At 35.1% G+C, this 9718-nt stretch overlaps 1 pseudogene; it reads left to right on the forward strand.

The window, feature by feature from the left end:
• The first annotated feature begins 6797 nt into the window (after positions 1–6797).
• On the forward strand, positions 6798–8468 carry LOC149224916 (aldehyde oxidase GLOX pseudogene; annotated as a pseudogene).
• Positions 8469–9718: the final 1250 nt, after the last annotated feature.

Below are 9718 nucleotides of genomic sequence, written 5' to 3' on the forward strand. Positions count from 1 at the left end.
TTCATTTCTTTTCATAAACAAATGTGCCAAAATTCCTTTTTTCCTTTTAATGCCTTTGCCTTTGCCTTTGCCTTTGCCTTTTCCTTTGCCTTTTCCAATCTCCTTTGCCATAATAAAATGCAATCTCCTTTCCCATAGTAAACTGACTGAACACCCACACCAAGGTGTCCTACCTAACATTAATCTTGGAATAAGTGTCCCTTGCCCATGGTCTTATTCTTTCCTTTATATACCTTATTACATGGAATTTTCATGAGGGTTGTTACACAATATCATAGTAGTCTTCCTCAAGCCCCCTTGGAGGTTGAGCTCGAGAATGGTTTCCCTAGTCATCACATTGATTGCAGCCCCAAGGTCAACCAAGGTATTAGGGACCATAATGCCATCAATGTGCACAAGCAATACTGGGCTACCATTATCCAAGTACTTTGGGGAGATTACCCTCCCAAGCATTAGGTCAAAAAATTGTCCAACAAAATGGATAGTGGGGTATCTATTCTTCTTCTCCCAGGTATTTTGAAACACTCTTCCTTGATAAGCTTGTTGTAAACGGGGACATCTTTGATGGCTTGGATAAGGGGTATTTTTACACACAAGTTCTTCAATTCTCCCCGAAGTTAAGCCTCTTCTAGGGCGTGTTGTTTAGGGTGGACCAACCATTCATGGTAAGGAGGTGCATTGGCTTGAGGGGCAGTCTATTCATTCTCTTCAATCTCTCTATGTGGAAAATGTGGGTGATTATCTAGGATCACCTTCCGAGAAGGAAGGTTGATCTCTTGGATTTCCACAACATAAGCATGCTAGGATGTCTCCCCACTATAAACCTATTGTTCCTACTTATTGTTCAGGTTCAGATTGGGTTGAGAAAGCATTTGAGGTTTCTTAAGTGGGGTATGGTGAGGGAGCTATGGTTGAGGTTGAGGTGGAGGTAGTAGAGCAGGAGTTTGGGTTGTTTGAGGCCTCCACCCTGGTGAGAGGTTTCTCCATTGGGAATATTGTGGTGGATATGGTTGGAAAGGAGGGTTAATAGGACAAGGAGGATGTTGAGGAGTATAAGGCCAAGGAGGAGGTGTGGGCCATGATGGATGAGTGGAAGGCAACCAAGGCTGGAAAGGTGCATTCTTATTCGGATTTTAATGAGGATAGTGCACACCTTGCATTCCCTGCTAATATGGTGGAGGACCTTAAGGCCTCCTCTGGTTAATAAAGCAGAGTTTCTCTGAACCACCTTTTTCCCCTTGGTATATAGCCTTCAGGCCTATCATAGAGAGACGTTCTTCTATTGCATGATTTTCTTTACAAACAAAGTAGACTTCTTTGACATTCAGTGGGCACTCATTCCTAGGGTGTCTCTCAGTGCATCTAGGGTAGAAGATACCTAGTGCCCTTTCTCCTTCCTCTTGGTTCCTTTTAATTTGCGTTGTATCCATCTGTAGGGGAAACGTATGCAACATGCCACTCTTAAAATCCTCCAACATACTTCCTATCCCATGTTTGAGGGCTGATGTAAAGGGAGATGAACTAACCAAGCCTTGGCTAGACCCACCCTTTTTTCTAGCAGCCCTAGAGTGATTCGTATATATTGTTTTGATGACATCATAAAGAAATTAGGAGATGTCTGGACTCGAGACAACATGTTGAGGGTTTCCATTACATCCTCCCTGATCCCCCATAGAAGAACTAGCTTGAGTGATTCGAGATCAAGGGTACAATTAGCCCTCCTATAATTGAGTGGGAATCTTTCCTCATAGTCCTCTAAGGATTCATTTGTTCCTAGGGTCATCCTAAAGATTTCCTCCTTTGTTTCCTTGGAACTGCAGTAATCAGTGTACTTGTCATTGAAGGCTTGTTTCATTTGGGCCTAGGTAGTGATGTTGCCTTTAGGTAAATCATGAATGAGTGCAAGGGTACATCTTTGAGGGTAGATGGAAATAAATTTAGCTTATGTTCATCCAAGGCATAGTCATAGGTCCTACAAAAAACAAAAAATTCAAACACGAAGGTGTGAGGATCTCCAGAGGTTAGGCCATGGAAATGTGGAAGGGAAACATGGCTTATATTACTCATTTTGGCCTACCCATTAGTTTCCCTGATAGGGAAAATCTCATCTTATCTATTTTTAGCCATGGTTTGTGTAGGTGAGATATGTTTTTCTTCCCCTATGGGTTCCTCAAAAATTCCAGGTTTCTCACCTAGAGGCTTTTCTAATTCCCCTATAGTGAGAGAGGAAAGTTCACAATCACCAAAGAAGAATACAGGTTGACTGCTTGAAGGGGTGGGGGTTTTTGGTAAGAATTTCCCTTGATTTTCCCTACTCCTACGAGGCATGAAAGAACTAGCTATGTTTTTTGAATTCTTTTTCTCCTTTTTTTTTTCGTGAAGCTTTCAAACCAATAAGACTAATGCAAAGCAAAAAGCAAGTAACTCCTATGTAGAAACAACACCTACTTGAACACCTCCCTGACAACAGTGCCAAAAAATGATGAGCTATGGTATTGCACCAAGGATGTTGCAACTCCCAATGCTTATCAACCTAAATTATCAACTTGGGGTTCATACAAACTTAGAGGTGATAGTGCTATATGCACAACATGTTACGTTCTACTCATGTCCTCCTCAGTCGTTAGATTAGATCAAGGTATTCAAATACCACTCCTTCGACTAACTACAAATATAATTTCTTATGAAAGCATATCGTGATTGCAAGGAGATGAACTTGACTCTAACGACAGAAATGAAAATGCCATTAATTAAATGTGAATGCTAATTTAAATGTCATGAAAGGGAAAGGCTAGTCTAGTTGCAAAAGTAAACCCCGCCACCTTATTTTCACACTGTTGTAGCGGCTACAACCACCCTCCAAAATTTTTCCTTAGATTCGTTTTGGAGCCTCCTTACCAACCATCCTCAACAGCATGTATTGCACTATCAAGTACATGAGATTTAGTGGTTTTCTAGCAGCTTCCGAGCCTCTGCATGATAGCTTGGTTCACTCCTGTCAGAGGCTGCTTCTGTAGAGTTGGTCTAGCTGCTGGCTGAGCAACTCCCTCAAGAAATTGCGCAATACTAGAGGGGAACCAGTCTTCCCTCCAGAAATTGCGCAAATATGACTCGCAGCCAACTGGGCTCATAAACTACGCAATTTCTATATGAAATACCTATATGTTATGTTGTTATCATTGTAAACTGCCCCTCAACCTCTTCTTTTAATGTTATATTGGTTAAATGTGATGTACCATCGTCAACCCTTAGTCCTTGTTTTGATAGAATTCATTGATCAACCATTTAATTGGGTTACTCATACAATTTTTTAAACAGTGTGGTGTGCATCACATGAAAATGCTACATGGTCACGTAACATTGGTTCACACCAGTGCTAGGGCATGGCCCACATGTGGTTAATTATTCAAATGGTCAAGATCACAAAGGGTGATCCAACGCTATAGAAATTTGGATAGATAACCTATCTTTATTTCCTTTCAATTTCTTCATTTTGTATTTTTTGGCCACTTGACACGCTTCTTTGCAACTAAGAGAGTTGCGTTGACTTATGACCATAGACTTTCCCACTCAATTATTGGTGTGGCCATTTCATTCCCCATAAGAGATCTTAATATTCTCAAGAGAACAACTTGAATGCATTTTTGAGCTACTTAAGAGGTAAAGCTTTGACCCTGGGAATTCGATTTTTTCCTCTCACTAGATTTATGTCATAACATGTGGGTGTCGTACATTAATTTTCTAAAATTATATACTCTTAAACACAAACACGCACACACACACAAATTTCATTTAATATGTTGATATTTTTTGAATTTTTAAGGTAAATGAAGTTTTAGAATTTTAAAGCAAATTAATAACTAATTAAAATTTATTAAAAAAATTTTAAATAATGAAATAATATCAAGTTCATTTAAAATAATTGTCAAGTGGGTGTAGCTTAGAGAGGAGGTGATATTATCCTCCCCACTGAGGATTCCAACCCCATCTATATTGACATGCTCACTCCTTGGGAATCACTTCTACATAGATAATTTGTCTATTTTATTAGATATGAAACTAAATTAACATTGAAACTCAAAGAGAAATATAGTGATTATAACGTTCAAGATACCCCAAGTGCTAGAGCACAGAGATATCTTAAAGAGAGGGAATGGATTATTGGAATGAGATTGGATAGACCTTCTTAGTTCATATTTTATTAGGGACTATAATTCAAGTGCATTTATTTGGATATTATAGGATGCATAAAATAGTATTTCTCAAGGGAGAGTATACCTAGTAGGCTATGTGCTATCCATGTTGTTGGATTGTTTAGCTCATTTTAATTTACAATTCTAATTAATAGCAAATAGTGTGAAAAGTTTAACATTATAATTTTTTCTAAACATTTTTAAAGTATTAAAATTAGAACTCTATTGAAATCTTGATTAATAATAAAGTAACAATATTTTCCAATTTAAGAATTTTAATATTTCCTAAGAGAAGAAAACCTTACACACATATTTTCCAAACTAAGATTTTCAATATTTCCTCGGAGAAGAAAACCCCTCTCTCACACACACACACATTACAATTGTAAAAAAAATTGTTTTTTAATATTTAATAAATTTCCACAATTTTTTATAATTTTATTAAAATACACAATCAATACACTAACCTTATAATTCATTAGTAAATAAAAAATCATTATAAATTTAGTTATAAATATAATATATAAATTATTCATTTAATTCAAATTTGAGTACTCTTTAAGTGTGACTTTTTATGGGATTCCCCAAAAATATGCTCAAAAATCCAAAAAATCGCACTTAAAGACTACTCCATCAAAATTACATCTCATTCTATACATTTCAAACAAGCATGTGTAAGAGAAATATTATAAAGAATTAGATCCCTTATTATATACCATTCTCATTTAAAGTTTGTTATATGGATATTGATGTTAGCATTTATGGTCATGGACATGAATAGTATGCATACAAGACTTCATTTTGAGTTGCTTATATTTGGTGAACCGAGTTGTTTGATATTTTAATGTAAAGACTAAAAAATTAACAATCCTTTAATAAGATTTTTAATGGTGTTTTAATTAGCATTAATGAATTTAATGATATTTAATTTAAAGATTCAATTTACTTGTTTTGGTGCTTTTTGTTGTTGATACTATTCTTTATGATATTATAACTTTTTGTTATTTAATATTTATTTTCAAACTCAAATATAAATAATGATCACATTTTTAACATAGATGAAGCTATTTAATTTATATACCAAAATTTTCCAATTTATATTGGAATATTTAAATAAGAAATATATCCATATTTTAGCTATTTTAAGTTTTGGAGATTTAATAGGTATAATTTTCTGCCAATTTTAGTTGTATTAGGGAAGATATTTTTTAAAATTTTGAAGTTTGAGTTGCATAACTTGCACAATTTAGGCGATGGAGGAGTTTTCAAGGTGTTGAATCCATTTGTTTAGTCAAAAGCACATTTTAAACAACTAAACATCACAATCTCGGCTCACAGTTGTGTGCAATAATTAAACAAAACCACAATTTAACATATAACATATTCACAATTTACTTCACGATATATCTTGAGGTGAGTGATATTTAATGTTTTTGAAAATGGGATTTTGGCAATAATGTTTTAATTTGTATTAATGAATTTAATGATATTACTCAATTTTACTTGTTTTATATAATTTGGTAATTTTTTGTTGTTGATGCAATTCTTTATGATGTTATAATTTTTTTGTTATTCAATATGTATTTTTAAACTCATAAATATATCACATTTCTGTCCTGTTAAAAGAAGAACATAGAATAATTAGATGGAATTATTTCATTTACATGACGCAATTCCGTAATTTTTGGTGGAATATTTAAATAAGAAATATAATCCTAGTCTCCCTGTTTTAAGTTTTGGAGATTTCATAGGCATATTTTTTTGTCAAATTTTCCATTATTATGGCATATATTTGTTAAAATTTAGAAGTTTGAGTTGTATAATCTACAGAGGTAGGTGCCTAAGGAGTATTAAAGGGGTTGAATCCATTTATGTAGTTAAAAAAACGCACTTTAAACAACTAATATCACAATTTGCCCCACAAGTTTGTTGTAATCTTAATGAGTTGTTTTTAGTGAGACTTACTAATATCACAATTTCCCCCACAAGTTTGTTGTAATCTTAATGAGTTGTTTTTAGTGAGACTTTTTGGAATCTTTTCTGGTGGAATTTTCCCGTCTAATTTCTCTAAAATCCTGCAGGAATTTATTGAAATCACTTTTCAGGGTGGGCGCTGAATCCATATATACAGTCAAAAAGCCAGTTTAAATAACACAAATCAAGATTCCACCTCAATTTTTTTTCAGCCAAATTCTATAGGAAAAATTCCAAAAAATTCTACTAAAAACAACTCCTCACCTTAATATATTATTGTCACCTTAAAATATAAATGTGAGAATATTGTCGCCTTAAAATATAAATGTGAGAAGTTTATTGTGATTCCGAAAATAGAGTTCTGAAAATGCTATTTTGCTTATATTTTCCATTCCAAGTTGGTCTAGCCATGTTTATTGTGGTCTGTGATCCAGCCAGAAATGAAATAAGAGTGAGTTTTAATTGAGGTTGGCCACGTTGAAAGAGCAGATACATCCACGATGACTATGGCTGGAATGTGGAGACCACTTACAACTATGCATTTGACATCACCTCTCTATAAAAACTCAGCTCATGAAGTCGCCTTTGTAGAGCGTACCAACAGCAATACCGATTTCTGGATATCATATCATGGAGTCCAAGTGTTGCATTTGGATTCAATTTGTGGTGTATATTCTGGTAATCAATATTTGCAGCGCGGATGGCCGTGATACGGTAAGCCCTGGCCCTGGGAGATGGGAAGTGGTGATTGAAAATGGAGGTGTGTCGGCGATGCATATGGCCACCACCATTATGGGTACAGTGGTGATGTACGATTACACAGATTTTGGTGATTCTAATATAAGCCTCGCAAATGGAATTTGCATAGGTAAATCAGCCGGTTATCATGATTGCTCAGCGCACTCCATAGAATACAACATTGCTACAAACAAGGTGAGACCGTTGACGCTGAGGACTGATACTTGGTGTTCATCGGGAGCCTTTGCTGCGGACGGTACTTTGGTTAGCACTGGTGGATGGGGCGATGGAAACATGAGCGTTCGTAAATTTGTACCTTGTGAAACTTCTACATGTGATTGGGTTGATCCAGCTGGTGAACCTGGATCTGGGCTTCTGAACGATCGATGGTATGCTTCAAACCAGATCCTTCCTGACGGTAGAAGTATTGTTGTGGGGGGCAACTACGCTTTTACCTACGAATTCCTGCCACCAAGGAAGCCTGGTGAGGGAGTTTACAATCTGACGTTTCTAGAAGACACCTATGTGTCCCAAAACCTGCAGAGCCTGTACAATCTCTATCCTTTTCTTCATCTCTCATCCGATGGAAATCTCTTCATCTTCGCCAACCGTGATTCCATCTTGCTTGATTACCAAAGAAATGTTGTGGTCAGGCATTTTCCAAGAATCCCAGATGGCCCAAGAAATTACCCCACCACCGCCTCATCTGTGATGTTGCCACTGTCCGCATCTGATGCATTTCGGAGGACAGAAATTATGATCTGCGGTGGTGCTCCTGTTGACAGTTACAATTTGTCACTTGCAGGGATTTTCATTGACGCGCTCCAGAGCTGTGGAAGAATGGTTATCACAGATCCCAATGCCGATTGGGCAATGGAGAACATGCCTGCTCCCAGAGTTCTGGGAGATATGCTGCTTCTTCCCACCGGTGAAATTCTGATTATCAATGGAGCGGAGAAGGGATGTGCAGGTTATGGGCAAGCAACCAATCCAGCTCTTGCTCCTTATTTATACAGACCTAATGCATTGCCAGGGCAGCGCTTCTCAGTACTCGCAAGTTCCACTGTTCCAAGAATGTATCATTCCACTGCAATTGTATTGCCTGATGGTAGGATTTTTGTGGGAGGTTCCAACCCCAACAAAAATTATAATTTCACCGTTATGTTTCTCACAGAGCTTCGTCTGCAAGCATACAGTCCTTATTACTTAGACGAATCTTCCCTGAAGCCCACCATCATTTCTGTGCTGCCTGCTTCGGTCACTTATGGCGGTAGCTTCAAGGTTCAATTCGCTGCAAATAATCATCATAACATTTCCATTCAGTTCAACATTTATCCTCCGACCTTCACTACTCACTCTTTTTCCATGCATCAGAGATTGCTTCTGCTTGCATCTGCCACCCCACAATTAGAATTAGTAGGAGGAGCGGGGCAGAATATTTATAGTGCCCTAGTAACGGCACCTCCCACGCCTGTTGCAGCACCGCCTGGGTACTACATGCTATTCGTGCTCAACAGTGGAATACCCAGCGCTGCCACTTGGATTCATTTGTCTTCTAATTAGACTCATCCTTCCGCTTTGACATTCTCAATAATCTCCTCATATGTACTGTACTCTACCCTACTCTACTGTACTGAGTGAGCGCGCTGCAACGGTAACCTCTCGTACATTTCAGAGCAATAAAAGTTTTGGGTTTTTTTTCTTTCTGTGGGGAAGAAATTTGAAATTTGTTAATGAAAATTGTACATTTTTTCACCAATGTAATGAAAAAGCAATAAAAGTGAAAAAGCAATAAAAGTTTTAGGGATGAAATTTGAAAATTGTTATAAAGGGTTTCTTTTGAAAATTGTGCATTTCTTTCACCAATATAGTGAAAAAGCAATAAAATTCTGGGTCTTTTTTTCTTTTTTCATGTAAAGAAATTTGAAATTTGTTACGAAGCGTTTCTTTTCAAAATTGTTATATAAAGTAAAGGATATTATTATATAAAGTGTCATGTTAGATTGTTATTATAGAAAGTGTGATGTTAAATGTAAAAAGACGAGGATGTTTAAAATGTTAATTATATATTTATTCTTTTAAAATTAATCCACTCTCATTAATGCTAATAAAATATCCATCATATTCATGTGTATTAAGTATCAAGATATAATTATCATTATTTTAAATTTGATTAAAAAATATTATAATTTAAACTTAAAAAAACACATGTTATAATTTTAAAACTCAACCTACTATTATGAATCACAAATTTATAAATTTAAAATAATTAATTTTTTTAACAATAAAATTTGAGATTAAAATCATATAATATAAAATTAATTAATTACAATACCTTATTTACCTTTATTATCCAAAAAATTGTATAATTAATTTGATTATATATTTTTTCAATTAAAACCAAATTGTCTATTTGACACAAGTAAATATAACATTAGCAAAATTTAATAAACACATTTACTAGTGAGTTTTTAAGCATTTGTAAAATTATATAATATTATAAGATAAATTTATTTTTATTGTTTATAATGGTAAATTATAATATTAAATAAACAATTATTGTTAACGATCAACTAAACACTTAGATTACTCTAATAATAAAAATATCTAATAAAATATTATTATAATTAATGATGTAGTCTAATTGTTTCATGCTTTATTTTTCTTCACTAGAATCTAGATTGTCATTTTCCAATGTTTAAGATATTTATTTTTTTTCCAATATTGTATTCAACTCATTGAATAGCTTAGAAAACTAGGATTAGGTGGACTACATAGATCAAGCCATCAAGCTAGTGATTACAACACATTAT

This window comes from Pinus tabuliformis, chromosome Q (genome assembly GCF_031772625.1).
Source record: "Pinus tabuliformis cultivar Carrire ecotype Pingquan chromosome Q, CPIR1, whole genome shotgun sequence".
NCBI classification, from domain to species: Eukaryota; Viridiplantae; Streptophyta; class Pinopsida; order Pinales; family Pinaceae; genus Pinus; species Pinus tabuliformis.